At 49.6% G+C, this 18,931-nt stretch overlaps 1 long non-coding RNA gene across 2 annotated transcripts in view; it reads left to right on the top strand.

The window, feature by feature from the left end:
* The window catches only part of LOC143151626 (uncharacterized), a 130,713-nt gene that overhangs the window by 104,131 nt on the left and 7,651 nt on the right, over nucleotides 1-18,931 (top strand). Inside the window, exon 3 of one of the 2 annotated variants that reach the window (XR_012993401.1) lies at nucleotides 14,577-14,597. The exons of the other annotated variant lie outside the window; for it this stretch is intronic. This is a non-coding gene — a long non-coding RNA (uncharacterized LOC143151626). Of the gene's footprint in view, nucleotides 1-14,576; nucleotides 14,598-18,931 lie in introns of those variants that run through there. 2 annotated transcript variants of the gene reach the window in all.

Below are 18,931 nucleotides of genomic sequence, written 5' to 3'. Positions count from 1 at the left end.
CTCGACTACCTTCGCGACGCCTGTAATTCCGCTCTCGGTGTTCCGGTAAAAGGGTGGACAATTTTTCACCCGTCCTCCTGGCCAGACTCCGCGCTATCTTCGCGCCACTTTCAGCCGTTAAACGGAGGAAAATTACGCGCCGTGGGTCGTTCGGTGAATTCTCAGATAGCTCCATCTCGGAGCTCTCGGCGCTTGTTGCTCTCTCGCGACCGTTTTGGACATCCACCTCTTCGACTCCGCTTCTCGTTACACGCGTACGCGGTATTTATACGAGGGTTCGAGTTTCGAAGACACGCGGATAGCACGCGCGAAAGACACGTGGAACGAATAGACGACGGAAACTCGCGAATCTCGTAAAGAATTCGCTCAATCGGCGAACGAAACTTTCGAGGGAAGTTTCGCGCCTTAAACTCGAGTTACCACCGGGTGAAAAAAAGACTTATTTTCGGCCGCTCGACGAACTCGCGTACTTTAGTCGAAATTCTTTGAGATTTACAAGGGGTCCGCGACGAGCATGGATCTCGATCCGCGGCGAATTTCGACGATCGAACGTTAGTCGTAAAGTCGAAAAGTTTTAAAGCTCGATCGGCCGCGCAACAACTTTTCCCGTGTCTGCCACTTCGGCTCCGATAGTTACTCGAGGTGAAACACGTTTTCCATCCAGCTTCCTTCTGCGCGCGATCCTTGGACCTTTTCGTTTGTTTATTATTCCAGAACGCGGGGCAAATTCTTGCTTCCGTAACGTCTGGACGTATATCGTTTCTCCAAAGGGAGCGAAACGAAGCGTAAACGTTTCCTCGGGAAAAATTCGCGCGTCGACGCTCGCGGGACCGGAGTAAACAAAGTCGTGCCGACTCGGGTCGATTTTCGTCGAGCATCGAGCAGATTGGAGCCAGCTTTCGAATTCCCGCGAACGACCACGCGTCTCGTTCGCCGAGTACTTTCCAAGCGGATTCCTTCGAGAACGCGAACAGTTTCCACCGAGGTTTCTCGCGAGCGCATCGGCCGAGCTTCCTTGAGAACTTCCACCTACCTTCGACCCCGGGGCGATGTTTTCTTCCGCGAAACAACGGAATTCTCGTCGCGGTTCTTCCGTCGCGGAATCTCGACGAATCGGAATCGCAAAGTAGCCGAACGATAACGATCCGTCGAGTCTCCCCGCGATTCGGGATCTTGGAAGACGAAAGCGGAGTCCACGGTCGTACACCGGCATCGATCGATTTTCCTCTGTTTCTCAATTTCCAGCGTCCCCGGTGGTGACGTTTAAATATTCATAGGTCGTCGAATTAAAAAAGTTTCGTACGAAAGGACAGTTGGAGAGCTTTCGTTGCGCGTATTCGACCTCTTTACCGAACGGTTCGCGAGTAGAGGGTACACACGACGTAAGAGAAACAAAATCAAGGGAATGGTGAAGCAAACGAACGCGTAAACGACGAAAGTCGCCAGAGACGGCCGAGTTCGTCCAAAGTGTGCGTTCGCGGTGTTAATCGTACGACGGTTTAAGAAATTCGCGTAAAACCGTAGGTAACCGAGCAACGAGCGAACGTCGAGTCGATCCCGGGTAATACCGCGACGACGCCACGGCCACCGCAAATTGATGCAAACAACGGTGCAAGGGAACGGCGGAGAAGGTTCGCGGTTGGGATTTAAAAGGGAGAGGACACCCGTTTAGCCGAAAAAAGTCAAGCTGGAAGACGCGCGGCACCGAGATCGCGCGTGTCGCGAAATTTAGCCCGTAACCGAGCCCAGGAAGCGTAAATAACTACGGTAGGGCGTTAGATAACGAGCTCGCAACGTCGTTCGAGCTCGCGTTTTTCCGAGGACACGACTCTTCCGTGTACGAGCATCTCGACGAAAATTACCAGCAAACGTCCTCTTTGAAAACGTCGAGATTCGCGTCCCGGTAGCTAGCCCGGGTAGCGAACTTCGAGGCGACAGCTCCGTCCGAAAAGGAACGGCCGCGCTTTTATCCTGTCCACTCTCCGCGGTTTCTTTCAGGGAAGAAAGTTCGATCGAATCTACGGCGCAAAAGTTTGATCGGTTTGCGGGCTGGCTGGCACGATTTCAAGACGAACCGAACCCGTCCAGCGACGGTTTCCGTCGTCGAACGCACTCCTAACGGCACCGGAGAGACAACCGTACGAAACCGAGCGACGCGAAACGCGGCCTTCACTTTTTGGCAATTTATCGTACGACCGATCGACGGAATGGAAAATTTCCAATCCGAACCGCGGCGAATCCCCGGTATCGAGCCGTGGTATCGGCTCGCGCGCCCGTCGACCGTCGACCGTCGCCCGTACTCGTTGCCTCCGCTCGTGACGCAAATATTCGATCAAATTTATTCCAACGAATATTTCCCGGATACCGGCGTCGCGCCGAGTAGAATCTTATCACGATCTCGAGCCACGTTTTATACTTGCCGACTGATTCGAGCGGCCGGCCTCCTCGATATCCACGCCGGAAAATTCCCAACTCCGCAAACTCGATACCTCGGATTCCCCGAGTCACGTTTCGTTCCGTCGAATAAAAATTTCCACGCTTCGAAGAAACCGAGCCGGGAACGCGTCGATCCGCATCGACCGTACAGACGGACCGGAGACGCTCGTTCCTCGCGGGCCTCTCCAAAATACCCCCTCTCTCTCTCTCTCTCTATCTCGAAATCTTCGAAACGAAATTTCGTTTCGAAAACGTTCGATCGAGCGCGTTGACGGACGTTTCGGTGCCGCGGTGAACCGGTCAGCCTCTCTCTCTCGAGACTCTCGCCGTCGTTCGTCCGAGTTTACCCGCGGTGGTCGGGGACGACCGTGTTTACGCGTTCGGAATCGGGTCAGCGAGTTACACGAGGCGCCACTTACGCGGAACGTCACCGACGAGGATTTACTCGCCAACGAAGGCAAACGATAATCCCTTCGCGCCCGAGACGAGTTTACGCCGGACACTCCGCGACCGAAACTCGACGCGGTCCCTCGATTTTTCAACGTATTCTTTGCCTTTTAATAGCGACCGATGGTGTTTCCAGAACACAGAGACGAGAAACGATAAAGATTTCGAAAGGTATTCTTTGCTTTTTCATCAAGACCGATGGTGTTTCGAGAGCCAGAGACAAGAAATGATAAAGATTTTCGAAGGAATTCTTTGCTTTTTAATAACGACCAATGGTGTTTCCAGAACACAGAGACGAGAAACGATAAAGATTTTCGAAGGAATTCTTTGCTTTTTAATCAAGACCAATGGTGTTTCGAGAACTATAGACGAGAAATGATAAAGATTGATCGGTGCGCGAACAAATCTACGACTTTCGATCCCAGTCAACACGGCGCTCGCAATTGGCGCGCAATGTTTGCACCATTGAGGCTAGAAGTTCTTCGCCAATTTCTCTCCCCCGAAAATCCTTTTTCTCTCGTTTCACGGTCCGAGATCGTCGAGTTACCTGCGAATCGAACGATCGCGGAACACTCGTCTCGAGGCCAACGAAGAACCGTCGACGTTCGATCGAAAAACGCTCGAGCCTTTTCTACGCCGATCGAGGTATTTTTTTTTCGCGAGAAACGATTCTCCTCGTTGACCGCGATGCTCGATGCGCGAAAAAGCGGTGATTTTTTCGCGGACGAGCCTCGAGTCTAACCACTCGACGACCACTCTTCTCTTTGCGAGAAGAGTCGTTCGCGGCGTAAATCGAGAACCCGGTCGAACAACGAATCTCGCTCGAGGAATTTCGGATCACTTTCGTTTTCCGTGCCCGTTCCGGAAGAAATAAAGGAACTTCGTAACGAAGAGAATCGAGAGAGGGAGAAAGAGAGACGAATCCGCTTTTTCCGATCGCTCTCCTCGGACCGCTTTATTTCTTCGAGCAGACGAGCTCGTTCGTCTCGGCCGTGAAGTTTTACGAGATTCGAATTCGTCGAATCCATCGCGGAAACATCTCCGAGCACCGTTGCCACGAGGTTTTCACCGTCACGGGGATCGCGCGAACGAGGATAAAACAAAGGTAATATTTAGACGCAAAGATACGTTTGCATTTCCTGTATTTGCTTTTTCGTACCGGATCCGTTTCGTTCTCCCTAGCGCGTAAAAAATTGCGCAGCCGTTCCTAACGATAAACAAATAAAAAGGAAAAATCGAGCCGCGTCGTCGCTATCGAGGACTCTCGGCGTTTCCGGTGATCGAGGACGCGTTAACCGAGCGTGCTCGTTCGACTGGGAACGATCTCGGTCCCGGTTACCGAGATCGACGAACAAAAAGAAAAAGTGAATAAAAATGCACCGCATGGGTCTTCGTCCCGCGCGCGGCGAACACGCTCTCGCGATGCTTCCCGACGAGCGCTCTCGAAACCGTGAGCGTACACCGTTTCGGAGCTTCCGCGCGAAACGGGGATTCCGTTCGGGGTTTATGGAACGGAAGTAAATGGAAGTAAATAAATGTTCGTGCAGCCTTTAAGCGTTGCGACAATCGCCCTTTAAATCACCGTAATTAATTAATTACGCGATAAAGCTCGGTAAATTACGAGGGTCTGCGTTCAACGTGGAAATTGGCCGAGGCAAACCGGATAGAGAGTTACGTAGGATCGATGACGGAAATCGCAACGATTTCCTCGGATTCGCGCTCGTTTCGGTAGGGACGAGCTAGAGGAGTTTCGCGGCGTCTTTCGATCAAATTGGTCTGGGTTAGGTGCCGCGCGAGCTCGTATTTTACGAGAGAGCGTCGACGATGAAATATTTCTCGGAGTCACCGTCGCGTCGAGGGATGACCACGGATCAGGGAAACGGGTATACACACTCTCGTTGATTTCTTCGGTCCCCGGTTCGCGACGTTCACCCCGTAAATCTCGAGACGCTGCGACGGATTCGAGGTCCGCTCGAGCGCGATTCTAATTAGCGGGAAAGAATCTTCCGCTCGATCGAACGAAACGGACCGAAAGGAACGGTGTATCTTTCGCTCGGTCGGAAGCGAGAAATTTCTTCGAGATCGCGAGCACGAGCCGTCCACGGACCTCGGTCTCGAGCTATTAACGAAGCCGGAGTCGCTCGATATTTCAAACGAGGGAAGGCTCCCATTGACAAAAGTTCTCCCGATACGTTTCGAACTTCCGAGCGACGACTTAATTACTTCCGTCCCGATCGGACGGAACATCGTCGACGGCGGAAACAGAGCAACAGTCGCTCGATACGGTACCGCTGCTCCGTTCAGAGGGAAAGCCAATTTAAAACGTAGTTTTCCGCGCGATTTCATCTCGCCGGACGATGGTTAAGCGTCCCTCGTAACGCCGGGAAACGCGCTACGTTCGCGGCGTTTCCTTCCTCGAATACTTCCGGAAATATTACACTTTGTTCGAGGATCTCGCCTCGGAATACTTTTCGATTTATTTGGAAACCGCGCGTATCAACTTTACGTTGCGGCCGGGAATTTAAGACAACCGTATCTCACCGGGTCGCGCTTCCTACGGTACATTTAATCGCATCGATCCTTCGAACCCACCTATCGACTGCAACCAGACCGATCGATCCCTCAACGCGACTCGCCGCGTTAATAACGCTGCCCGAAAAACCGAAACCTTTTTCTGCCTTCCAATAACCAATGGGTGATCCTTGTAGAGCCACGCTCACCGAACAAGTATTACGCGACAAGTAAAAACGTTGGAAGGTTCTAATCTGTCTTGAACAATAGAGGAGAGTTTCTCGAATATAATGGTCTATAATTTATTAATCGTTTTTGGTTCCAATTAGTTATAAATTAACGTCAAAGTTTAAGAAAGTGCCGATACCAGTAGTTTCTCTGCATTACTTTTGTATTTTTACAAAAAGTTCTTTACTTAGGACGAAAACTCCTAGTGTGAATAATGTTTGACTATTTTTTTTAATACTTCGGGCTTCTGCCACTTTTTCTCGCATATTTTGTGGATACAAATCGTCAAACTATGATGTACTTCATGATCAATTTCAATCGAGACAGAAATTTGATTAATGTATTATTCTAAATTCGCAGCCAATTAGCTCGGTACTACCCGCGACGAAGAATTACTGTTCGTCGCGAGTAATACCGATTACCAGGTCTCACCACGCGGAGGTTGCTGCGAGCGGAGACCCGGAGAGAGATAGATGGAATCAAAGTTCCATCGATCTCCCTCGATACGCAATACAAACGAAATTACCAAACCGGGAAGATGGAAGGAATCAATGTTCCTTCGATCTCCTCGTTTAGTTCTGCCGAGCAATTATATTATGGAAAAATGAGGCAAAATTGGGAAATACGCGACGCGAACCGTGGAGTTGTTCCTACTAGCTCGGTCCCGTTTCCCCTCAGTGGGCCAGATTCTCAAGGAAATGCGCGACGCCGTCCACTCCTCTAGAGGAGTGCCCCGTTTCTCCCAACTCCGCAGCCAGGAGCCACGCGGAGCGTGGACCTGACTCACGGAGGATGACGAAGAGAGGGTCTTGTGGAACAAGGGCTTCCGCAGGGACCGGTGCGAACACCTGCCCCTGTGTTCGCAGCATGTTCTCTCTCAAAGCGGACGCACCAGAAGAGACGGCGATCGAGCGTTCGGTCCACCTCCACGGCCGGTCACTTGCTTATGCAACAAGCAGAGGTGGCCGGACTGAGATACGAGAAAGCGAGCAAAAAGAAGCTAAAGATTGGATAATTGCTCGGCAGATCACAGATATTCGTACACGGTGGCCTTAACGCTAACTTAGTCTAAGCTTAACCAAAGGTCCCACGAGTTAGGGGTCCTCCTAAAGATCCCCGGATGCGACGAGATAAACCTAAGAGAAACCTAAAGTCGATACACGATACAAAATAGAATTCAAGTTGGTTAGTGAACAAAAATATATATGGAAAAACAAGTAGAAATTAAAATCAGAGAACAAATAAAATAAATTAAACAAAGAGAAAAACAAAAAAAAAAGAAAGCGTTAAGAGAGTGGTCGCCAGTACCGACCACCGCCTATCGGTAGTCAGTACCGGTTACCAAGGTGGGGGGTCCCCCTTCCTAGAACCTAAAACGAAGACGTCCGTCCACCTCGGAGGCTCCAGGAACAATGAAATTTTAAACAACCGGGGGGCTCCTTATATACCCACCGCAAGGTGACTTAGTCACTTACCGTAACTTCCATTGTCTTTGTTCGATTTAATCGTTAGAACGTCTGTTGGTTCCCAACGAAAAATTCCTTCGTGGACAAGAATACTTCAACTAAATGATATTTTATGCCATTATTTATACCAGGACATTATTGATAATTGTTTAAACAATGGTCCTACAACGATTGTTAATAATTAGGATGAATAAACATCGAGATATTGCGAAATCTGTGAAGGCGAACGATTTCGTTGAATGTTTGTTCGTTTCCGCGTTTGTTATTAACATTTACGCATGTTTCCAATATTAATCGAACAATGTGCATCTTATTTATGCATTAAAAATTATTAAGTAACTTATACAAATTGATTTTGATCGAGATTCGAAGTAAAAACGTGTTTTGTAAAGTTTTAAAGCATGGAAAGTAATAATTGTCTATTTGGTATATTAATTTAACATTTGTTTAATTGTTATAATATACACAATACGCGTAAGAGTTGTATTTTTTAGTTAAGAGCGTCGCAATTCAATGAATCGCTTTTCTAGATAGAAAAATTAACGCAATGAATACTTGTGAATCGATAATCGATACGTGTAGCCTTGAGAATGTCAGTTGGTCCCCAACGAAACATTCTTTCGTGGACAAAGAATACTTCAACTAAATGATATTTCATGCAATTATTTATACCAGGACATTGTTTATTGTTGTTTAAAAAATGATCCTACGGTAGTTGCTAATAATTATGATAAATAAACATCGAGATATTGCGAAATCTACGAAGGCGAACGGTTTCGTTGAATGTTTGTTCATTTCCGCGTTTGTTATTAACATTTACGCATGTTTCCAATATTAATCGAACAATGTGCATCTTATTTATGCATTAAAAATTATTAAGTAACTTGTAGAAATTGATTTCGATCGAGATTCGAAGTAAAATCATGTGTCTTAAAGTTTTAATGCGTGGAAAGTAATAATTGTTCATTAGGTACATTAAATTAACTTTTATTTAATTCTTATAATATACACAATACGCGTAAGAGTTGTATTTTTTAGTTAAGAGCGTCGCAATTGAATGAATCGCTTTTCTAGATAGAAAAATTAACGCAATGAATACTTGTGAATCGATAATCGATACGTGTAGCCTTGAAAATGTCAGTTGGTTCCGAGCGAAAAATTAATTCGTGGACAAAGAATACTTCAACCAAATCATATTTTATGCCATTATTTATACCAGGACATTATTGATAATTGTTTAAACAATGGTCCTACAACGATTGTTAATAATTAGGATGAATAAACATCGAGATATTGCGAAATCTGTGAAGGCGAACGATTTCGTTGAATGTTTGTTCGTTTCCGCGTTTGTTATTAACATTTACGCCTGTTTCCAATATTAATCGAACAATGTGCATCTTATTTATGCATTAAAAATTATGAAGTAACTTGTCGAAATTGATTTCGATCGAGAATCGAAGTAAAAACATGTGTCTTAATGTTTTAAAGCGTGGAAAGTAATAATTGTTCATTGGTACATTAATTTAACTTTTATTTAATTCTTATAATATACAAAATACGGGTAGGAGTTGTATTTTTTACTTAAAAGCGCCGAAATTCAATAAATCGCTTTTTCAGATAGAAAAATCATCGTGATAAACACTTGTGAGTTGATAATCGATACGTGTAGCCTTGAGAATGTCAGTTGGTCCCCAACGAAAAATTCCTTCGTGGACAAAGAATACTTCAACTAAATGATATTTCATGCCATTATTTATACCAGGACATTGTTGATAATTGTTTAAAGAATGATCCTACCGCGATTGTTAATAATTATGATGAATAAACATCAAGATATTGCGAAATTTGCGAAGACGAACGGTTTCGCTGAATGTTCGTTCGTCTACACGATTGTTATTAACATTTACGCGTATCTCGAATATTAATCTGCATAAATCCTAGACTCGCGAGCACTGGAACGTGAAATTTTGTGCACACTGTTCCTCGCTAACTTTGCATCGTTTATTTTGTTTTTTATTCGCGTTATGTATTTCGTATCGAAGAGATCCCTCGTTAATATCTCGATTTTCGAGCAGCTCTTCCTCGTTAACAACGAGACAGATATTTCGCGCGGAACTTTTTCACCGTATACCCGTGGAAGTTCTACGGTGACTATTTTTCATTCACGGTCTCCTCTCCGGTGTTCTCCGAATCCGCTTTACGCGCGAGAATCGCGTCGCCTCTGGACCCGTGTAAACTTCCGTCGTTCTAATTTCCCTTTCATCGACCCTTCCTCCGCTCGTTGCCTTCCTTCCTTCCTTTCATCTCGGTTTACCCAATCGTTCCCGATCTTCCTTTGGGCCGCGTTGCTTCTATTCGTTGGCCGAGTAATCCGAACGGAGCCGAACCGTAGATTTCTCGTCGGGACATCGTTCGAAATGTCTGTCGCGCGTCCGGGACTTCTGATCTCGTGGTATTAATTCCAAATGGTAAAGTGGCTCCATCGGGGTTAACTCGCTAAGAGCGAACGATGAAAGGGACGATAGGACGGAAGGGTCCGTTGGTCGACCTTGGTCGAACGTGCTCGCGCGACGAACCGGCGAGGTATTTACCTCGAGGGTTAACGTTCGTCGAAGTAGCTCGCTCGACGAAGATCTCGGAAATGGAGTTTCCAATGGAACCTTTTTAACGTTACTGCCATTATTATCGCGCATCGATGCTTTATCCAAAATTACTGCCTACCAATCTTCCTCTTTCGAGAAAAAACAAATTAAAAGGAAGTTTCCATCACGGTGAAAGTTTCGTGGCCGTAAGTTGTCGGTTGAAAAGTTATATCAAATTTATCAGAGGCTTGCAAAGTATGCCACTGGTGTCGGACGCTGGTACAGTGTTAAATACGAGTGCGCAAGGGACGAGAAAAAAGATCGGTAAATGTTTCGCCGACCGAGAACTTCATCGGTGCTTTCCGTCTCGACGACTTACAATTTTTTAAATCGTTTCTATCCCGCGTGTTCACGGTTGGTAAATCGGTAACGGCTCTCTCTGGACTGTAACGACCAGTCCTCGAGAACTAGAAGAGGAAACGCAGTGACCGGGGATCCCGAAGTGAAAAAATAGTGTACGAGGGAGACATCGATCGTCGCCCGATTTATACCTCGCAACCGATTGTCTCGGTTGTTTGTTCGTATCGACGTGCTTAGCCGTAATTTTTCTCCCTTGGACCGTTCTCTCTACCATGTCTCTCTTTTTCTCTTTGCTATCGGTTTCCAACGCTTTTCGTTCGCTGTTCTCGCGCGTCTCCTCGCGAGAGTAAACCCCAGCTCGGACGGCGTCGTTTGTCCTGGATATTATCCGGCGAGAGATGTACACACTTTCGAGATCGACCCGTTTCCCAGTGTCCTCCGGACCGATCGTCGCCTGGTGTCTTCGACGCGGAAAACTGCTCGACGATCCCATTACGTATTCTTCTTGTTCGTTGCTCGCGTGTTTCCCTTTTGGCAAAAAAAGAAGAACCGCGGAACCGCTCGGTCCGATAAGGAATCGTCGTAGCACTTACTCGTGGTTCTTCGGGAACGCGTTTTTGTCCCAAGACGGCAAAGACGGATCGTCTCGAGGGGTAATTAAACGAGATGTTCGTTAACCGGGTGACGGTGTTCGCGTCGAGTTCGCGAAGTGGTCCACCGGTGAGGCGTACGCTTCGATTTCACGAGACGGAGTTCGTCGCGGTATCGGAGCCGGCTACGATTTTAATTAGAGCTCGACCTTGGGTGGTCGTTTTTTCGTCGGCCTTGGACGTTCGATAAATCGTCGCCGTCCGCGAGATCGGGCTCGTCGAAGCGGTTCCTTTTGTCGGTCGATCGGTTCCTCGCTGCGAGGCGGACGCGCGGCGGACGCGCGGCTGAGCTTCGGTCTCTCTCTTTCTTTTTTTTTCCGTTTCCCTTTTGAAACGCTTCGAATCGGCTTGGCGAGGGCTGCGCGGAATCGTTGCAACAGCCCCGGGGCGACCGACGGGACGAGCTTTTTTGTTTCTTTCAATCGGCGTCGTCGACGTATCCGGGTTTGCCGATGAAACGCTTTGCCGTTCCGTTCGACGCTTCGACGCTTCGACGCTTCGACGCTTCGACGCTTCGACGCTTCGACGTTTCTGACGCATCGACGTTTCACCGGCGAGCGATCGTTCCCTCGCGGATTGCGTCGACGATTGCGGATTAACGCTCGGAATGGCTTCTGAACGACTCGAGGTGTTTCGTCGAGCGGAATTCTATCGATTTCTCGAGTCTGGTCGGTTGAAGTTGTAATCGCGGCGGTGTACGCTGCTTTCGAAGTTTCGTGTCGCGCGACCATCGTGTATTTTAGTTTCCGCGGGAGCTGTTATCGCCTCGCGTTTACCGTACCGAACCTGCCACCGAACCGGTCACCGGCTACGCGTGTTTTTACACATCGAAAGCTCGGCTTCGGCTCTTGCCCGTTGCAGCACGGCCAACGCGATCCGTTCTTCGATATTCTCGAATCTCCCTGTTCGTGTTCTTCGCCGAGAACCGTATCGAGAAGTTTCGTTAACGAATTTCGGAATTTCGTTGGAAAGTTCGAGCTCGGTCGGCAGCGTTGTTTACGACTCGAGAGCGGACTTTTTTCTCCCGTTTCGGTTCTTTCGACCGACAGTCGACATTTGGAGCTCGATGCACATTTCGACGCGTAGTTTCTTTTTTTTTTTGCGCAAAATACTCGCGTCGCGTACGATTTTTCTCGATCGATCAACCATCGTTGGTCTCGTCGCCGCAAACGTTCGTTCGAACGAACGGAGAAAGAAACAACGCGCGAACGTTCGAATCGACGCATCGAGGACGGAATCGAGACGGCGGTTTCGAACGTACCGTCTTGCCCGCGATCGATAGTTCATGTACATTCAAATTCACTTACAATTAGTCGCGTATCTAATTTCCGGACAAAGCCAGCCACAATTCGACCAACTTGTCACGTATAGCGCTCAATTAGGAAATAGAAGAGTCGTTCCGTATTGCGGTGGTAACGCGTACCGTGGAAATTTCATCCTCGTGGCCACAAAGTGCGAAGCAACAAAGGGACTAAGAACCGGCAGAAATGAACGGTTTCATTTGCAGGTTGGCGCATTAGCTGCCCGTGCCTTGGGTCACTCGTTAGAGGCAGCCATCTCGCTGCTAATTAGCGACGGCACGACCGAAGGCGCTACACCACGAGACCCGCGTTGACCGACTGCATTAGTCTGGCAATTTCGCGGTAACGATGATTGTAACTGTCAGGTTATAATTATCGCTCTCCTCTGCCCCCACCCCTTCACCTTTACCCCCACCACGGCGGCCCGTAATTGACTTACTACGGTTTCCGGAGCACCGCGTTCCCCTCTCCCGATGCCCGATACTGGCCCCGAGCATAAATCTAAGACGTTCGCGGGAAATTGGAAACGCTCGAGACAGATGGGAATCTCCTCGTCGACGCTAGCGCGGAACCATGCCGCGAAAAATGTTCGATCTCGTTCGTTTTTTTGCGAGAAAGGATCGCTTTGTTTTCAATCGTACCGCGATTTCTCGATACACCCTGTGGATCGAGCGGCAGAGGTCGTAAAACGACAATTTTCCGGGTCCCGGTCGCTTCGCTTCCTCCGGAATACGCCGTGTTCTCGTGAATTCGGACTTGCATTTTCTTTTACTACGGCGAATAAAGTTCCGAGGAATAAGCGCGCGGTTCGAGTACCCGGCCAGCGAGACTCGGTTTAATTTTTTCCTCATCGAAGACGACGAAGAAAGGGTTCGCTCGACCTTTTCGATGTCCTTTTAAGATTCGTTTCGAAACTTTTTTAACCGTTTCGTCGAACAAAGATCGCGTACCGAAGAAACAAGGAAAAAAACCACGGGAGGCGAAGCAGATCCGCCTACGTTGTTTCCTCGAAATTCCACCGGACGGAAAATGTCTCTCGTTTGACGCTCGAGACACGATCGAAGGGTCTTGGAACGTATATCTCGGTAAAAAAAATTGTTTGGAAATTTTCCCCGATAGGTTCCTTCCTCTTAGGAAAGTAACAAAATAAACGTACGCGTCGAACGTCGCGAGTACGGAGCAAACGCGCGACGAGCGAGGAACCTAGCGAAGAAAGAACTCGAGCGGAAGCACCGAGTATCGTCGAAGACGTTAATGTGCCACCAGGAACAGCTGTCCCGTGAAATATTACGTTCCTCTGTCTCTCGTACCGGTTCACCCGGAGCGAAAACCCAGAAACAATAGCTTTATCGCGTTTCGTGACTGGAAACGATGCGGGAACGGGTACGATCGTCTCTGTACGCTCATCCCCGAAGCTTTGAAATCGCGAGACGATAGGTCGATGCTGCTTGGATATTCCGTAGCCGACCTGGTTCCCTTCTCCCGCGACCCTCTCCCGGCGTTTCTCGTCTTCCTCGTCGTTGATCGTCAATAGCACGATATTTACCAATCTATACGGGTCGTAATGGGACCGGCTGTGTCGAAGCGGAGACTGTTGGAAACGTTAAACGGAAAAGACACGGCGGGGGGTTGGGGGCGGAAAAAAAAAATAGAAGGAGCAACGAGACTGGGAAGGGTCGATGGAAGGGATACGGAATACACGAAGGTATTCGTCACGCGAGAAGAAAATATATCGTGCGTCTGGGCGCGGTCTGGTAATGCAATCTCTTTGAACGCGCGGCCGCGCGCGATAGTCGACGGGGCGTCGTGCAACTTTTCTCCTTGGCAATTATTTCGATTGATCCGGAATTTAATCCAGAGCCTTGTTTTCTTCCACGCGTGGTCGTGGTCGTGGTCGTGGTCGTTGCGAGCGAACGACCCTACGCTGGTAGAGTAACGCGAAACCGGTCGTTCCGCGGACTCTCTTTTACGACGCCGTTCGCGATCCACCGTCGTACGAGGTTTTACGTTTAATTTCGTCGGTCGAACCCTCCTAAGGCCACTGGATCCCGTCGTTCGCGCAACAGGCCCGAATCCGCGCGAAAAGAGAACATCAATTCGAGCTACCTCGTCCTTTCTTCGGGGCAGCGACTAATCCGTAAGTTCGCAGCCCTGTCGTTGCAGGCTAGGTCTGCGCATCGAGTTTCGTACTTTGCTTTCTCTCGTGGCTGCTACAATGTGCAAACTTTAATCCTATTATATTATTCCATATTACGCGAAAGGTCGGTTGGTAGCTAACGCGTATACGGGGAGCTCCGGCTTTCCCGCGCACCGATATTTACGCAACTACGTTCCACGCCTATTTCGTGGCCCCGTTCCATTCGTTTCTTACGATTCTTTCCGGTACAGGTTTGCTTTTCGGCTGAACGGAGACCACGATCGTTACCAACGTCGCGACCGAATCGAGGAAAAGATCGATCGCGAAACGTATCGCCCGCGGGAACTCGAAAGTTACCGCGTTGCTTGCATTTCGGTGATCGTTTCGAAAAAAAAAAAAAAGTTTCCTTCGCAACGAACAGTTTCCCGTAACTCGTTTATCGTGCTTGTTTGTCGCAGAATCGTTCCCCGTATCCCTTTGTGCGGTAATTTTCAACCACGGTGGAGGATGCTTCCGTGCGAGGAGACTCCGTTGACGCAAAGAAGTACCAAAGTGGCTTCCGGAGGTACCTTGACGGTGGTTCGACGATAAATGCATCGTTGCGCGACGGAGAAGAGGTCGGTGGAGGACTTGGACGTTTTCTTAACCGGTCGGGAAAAACACTCCTGTCGTTGACGTTGACATTTAAATCGGCGATTCGACTCGTTCGCAGACAGGAGCGAATTTAATATCGTATCCGAGGACTCGTAACCCATCGAGAAGACGCGAGCTGAAAGGAAGGACGAAAAGCCGTAGCGAGGGCGGACTGGAAAAGGGAGACACGCGGAATGAAACGTCGAGGTTGCTAATGGGCCTTGCCGCGGCTCCTCTGACACGGAAAACGTTTACAAGAAGGCGACGAACGTCGACGGAATTCTTAGCCCGTGGAAGCCCGCTCGAGAATTCCGCGTCGAGTGGCCCCGATTAAATTGTCGGCCCCTTGCGTTTCCGCGAGATTGGCTTCGGAATACTTGTCGGTGGTCGATCGACGCAACGAGTGCATTACGAATTACACGGCGGGAAGTTCCATTTGTTCGCGGGAATATTTTACGTTCGTTTCGAGGTACCGGTACGGCGCGAGAAACCGGCAACGCTGGCTAGGGGTCGCGTTTCTCTCGGAGGGAAAATATTACGGATCGGCGGAACTTTCTCCTCGAGATTCTTTCGCGGTGTTGAAAATTATCGACATTTTTCTACTCGCACGGAAGGAAATTCCCTCGCCGCTGCTGCGAAACGAAATTAGAATCGACGATCTTTGAAAATTCCCGGGCAACGAACCTCGCGCGCGATGCCGGGTTTTCCGCTCGTTTTCGGTTTCTCCGCGTAACCGCGAGCCCTGATTGCGAATCGTCGTCGATGCAACGGGAATTAATAGACGACGGGGGGAAATTAAATTACGCGGCGTAATTATCGCCGCTTTCGTTATTTACCGAAACAGTGGGAACCGTTTCGACGACCCGCGAGTGTTTGCCATTGAACGGGGAACTGCTTAGCATAATTTTCCATCGAAGGGCCGTCAATTACGATTTCTCGGGCAATTTCCACGGGAACGGTGAACGCGGGGCGAGTTGTCGGTAACGGGTGAAAAAATATAATTGGCGTCTCCGCGAGTCGCTGAACCGACGGACGTTAGGGATGAAATAATCGCGCGACGATGGAACACGGTCGGGTAGAAATGGCGGGCAAATGAACGGGACAAGCTGTCGCGTTGATTCGGTCGGCGACAGGCGTTCTGGAAAACCGAGATCGGAACCGTGAACGTTTCGACCGATCGGGTGTAACGGTAGCGTCCCGAGCGACGATAACGATCCACCGTGCCGAGCGACGTTTCCCCGGAAATAACAAGCTCCGGTGGTTCGAGTAACCTCGACAATTTCCTGCGCGAGACGAAGCTCCTAAACCCAGTTAAGAACGCTTCGGAAGTTTTTCAGAGTCGGGCGTCGGACACCTCGTTCGCTCGGTGATTCGATTAGCATCCATTCGTCCGGAGGAAGTCCTCGATGACTTTCGCGGAGACGGAAACAATTCCGTCCGGCGCGTAACGCGGGCTCTCCGCTTGCGAGCCGAAACCCGTGAAACATTCTTGGAAGCTTTCCCACCGAGGCGAATTATTTTACGAGCTCCTAGCTAGCTCGCGACCGACCGACCGACCCCCTCTGAAATATTCAGCGTCGAAGGTTCGCGCGTGTAAATGTTAATCGAACCAGCGCCACGCTCCCGGACGCCCGCGCCCGGAAATCCTACGCGTTCGATTCTCTTCTCGATTATTTAGTTGCGCATTTATTTATCCATAAACGTTGAAGGATGGCTCTCCGTTCCGTGTAAATGTAACGAGTGTTGCGTTAAAACGATTATTTGTACAACGGTCGTAATTGGCGATGTAAATTTGGTCCGCAAACGGTTAAAACCCGTATCCGTGAGGGAACTCGATTTAACGCAACGAGTGCATCGCAAATTGCACCGAGTGTTCCATTTGCGCGCAGATCCCGAGAGGGGAGGGGTGGTTCTCGTCTGGTCGCTCTCCAAGGAAAGCTATCATCGATCGAGTAAATTCTTTACCCGAGATTCTTTCGTAGATTTCGAAATTCTTCGTTTTTCTTTCGGCGCGGAGTCGTGGCCGAGTTTTTTCCGCGTTCGATGCATCTTTTAGCGTTCTCGGGGAAAGGAACACCGGTGCCCGTGATTGGAATTCTTTCCCGGGGAAGTACACTCGAGAATCCCGCGTCGAGCGCGTCCCGGTTGAATCGTCATCCTCCGACGTTTCCGTCGGATTCGTTTCCGAATAATTCGCGCCGGTCGATGGACGCGACCGGGTACGTCGAAAGGGATTCCGTATTGCGCGCGGTGACATTTCCGTCGTTACGTTAGCGCGAGAAACGGTGCAACGATCGCTCGAAATTTCTACCGTGGATTCTTTTCCGAATCTCGTCGATATCGTTGTTCTCGCGCGATACGCGATACCGTCCCGGTCGCGGGCAATCTTCGGAAGGTTCGTATCCTTGAAAGGTTCATCTTTTAACGTTCCTGGGAAAAGCACCGGTAGCCAGGAGAAACCAGAGGACCCCGTTCTCGCGACAGTGACTCGCTTTGTTTCGCCCAGGAACTTTTATTCCCGGGCATCGCGCGGTCGAGGATCGGGTCGCGTTTGACTTTCAAATGATTTCGTTTCGTTTAATGTTTCGTCCGCGAGCTCGGTGTCCCGGGCTCGGGATCGCGTTTGCTCGACAAAAACCCCTGGAAAAAGAGAGACGAGCCGAATATTCCACGCGACGAGTCGAGCGACTCGAACGACTCGGTTCGACCGTTACTCGTCCGGTAGGCCGGGCTCGGAAACTCCTAGGGAGTAGTTCCTCGACCAAGAATCCACCGAAAGACCCGGGAACTTAATGCCGTCGACCCGTCGACCAACTTCCCCGTCACCTCGTCGCTCTTTTTGCATCGTCAACGATGTTTTCCGGCTCGAGCCCCGACCTCGAATTACCGCCCGAGTCCGACCCGACGTCCGCCTCGAGAGAGAGAGAAGAAGACTCTCTCGATCGTCCGACTGGCTTCGTCTCGACGCTACGAAACCTCCAACCGGTCCGAACCAACGAGATACGCTCTCTCCGATGTTCTTCCAACCAGAAGCGCGTTCTCGTGCCGGATAAATTCAACGGTTCCTTCGGTAGCGAGTCATCTTGGACGCCGCCTGCCCGAATTTCCTTCGGATAGTCGAGCTCTTTTTCGAAACGCTCGATGCGCACTCCGCTCGAAAAAGCTCGAGAAAAGTCACCGGTTGGAACGTTAACGGGAAACTGTGCGCAGATCCGAACAACGGTTCGCGCAGTCTCGTGAAAAAATAAACCGTGGAAAACCGTAGGGAAGTCGGCAACGATGTCGAAGCTACGGAAACGAAAGGTTCACGGTTTGCTTCCGGTCGGTGTATTTTTCAGGAACGACTAAAATACGCGGCTGCATAATTCAGGGGATTCCGCGTACGACAACGGGCTCGGAAATAGAAAATAACGAAAAGCTGTCGGGGAACGGTCGTTGCTGCGCGGAACAGGTAGGCACGAGCGAAGATTCTAGCGGTAGGAACGTGCGCGGGTTCGAGCACGGGATGTCCCGACGGTTATCCGTAACTGGCCGATTTTCAAGAATCCCGTGGAAAAATATACTCCGGCGAGAGGAGGCACCGAGAATACGAACGGTCCAATTACGCTCGATCCAAGGGCGATATGTAAAATCTCGCCGATGGGAACTTGTTTATTTTAACCACGAGATCGCGTTCAAAACTAGCTCGAGAGTACGTTTTTGCGAATCGCGTGCTCGAGAACCGTGCGACGAACCGTAGGGTTACTTTTTGGAGTAATTCTTCGCGGGAACGAAGCTGTCTGGAAACGATACGTGCTCGGTGGAAAAGCGCGGGTCGAGCCTATCGCTGGATCGGGCTCGGCTCAGTTACGGAACATCCGAGGCAAAGTTGTTTCCGTTATCCCGAGTCTATCATCCGGGGCAGGTGTTTCGAGAGTATCCGGGCGCGCGTGGCGGATTCGAATCGAGCCAAGTCGGGATACTCGCTCGCGAGCCAGCCAAGTTATGGGGGTGTTTGCAAGTGTCTCGAGCGGAATCCTCCAGACTTCCTGATCCATTCGGGATTCCACGGTGTCGTTTCTCGAGCTCATTCTCGAGAGTGTGTTCTCTCGGCTGCGAGGGCAACGCGGTGCTCTCCTCGGTTGTTTGTCGAGAAGCAGCCGGTGAAATTAGTCGTCGTTCCACCACCGGGAACCCATCC

Source organism: Ptiloglossa arizonensis, chromosome 9, assembly GCF_051014685.1.
Source record: "Ptiloglossa arizonensis isolate GNS036 chromosome 9, iyPtiAriz1_principal, whole genome shotgun sequence".
Lineage (NCBI taxonomy): Eukaryota > Metazoa > Arthropoda > Insecta > Hymenoptera > Colletidae > Ptiloglossa > Ptiloglossa arizonensis.
The sequence above is the reverse complement of the archived record's forward strand: the minus strand, read 5'-3'. Positions and strand labels throughout refer to the sequence as shown.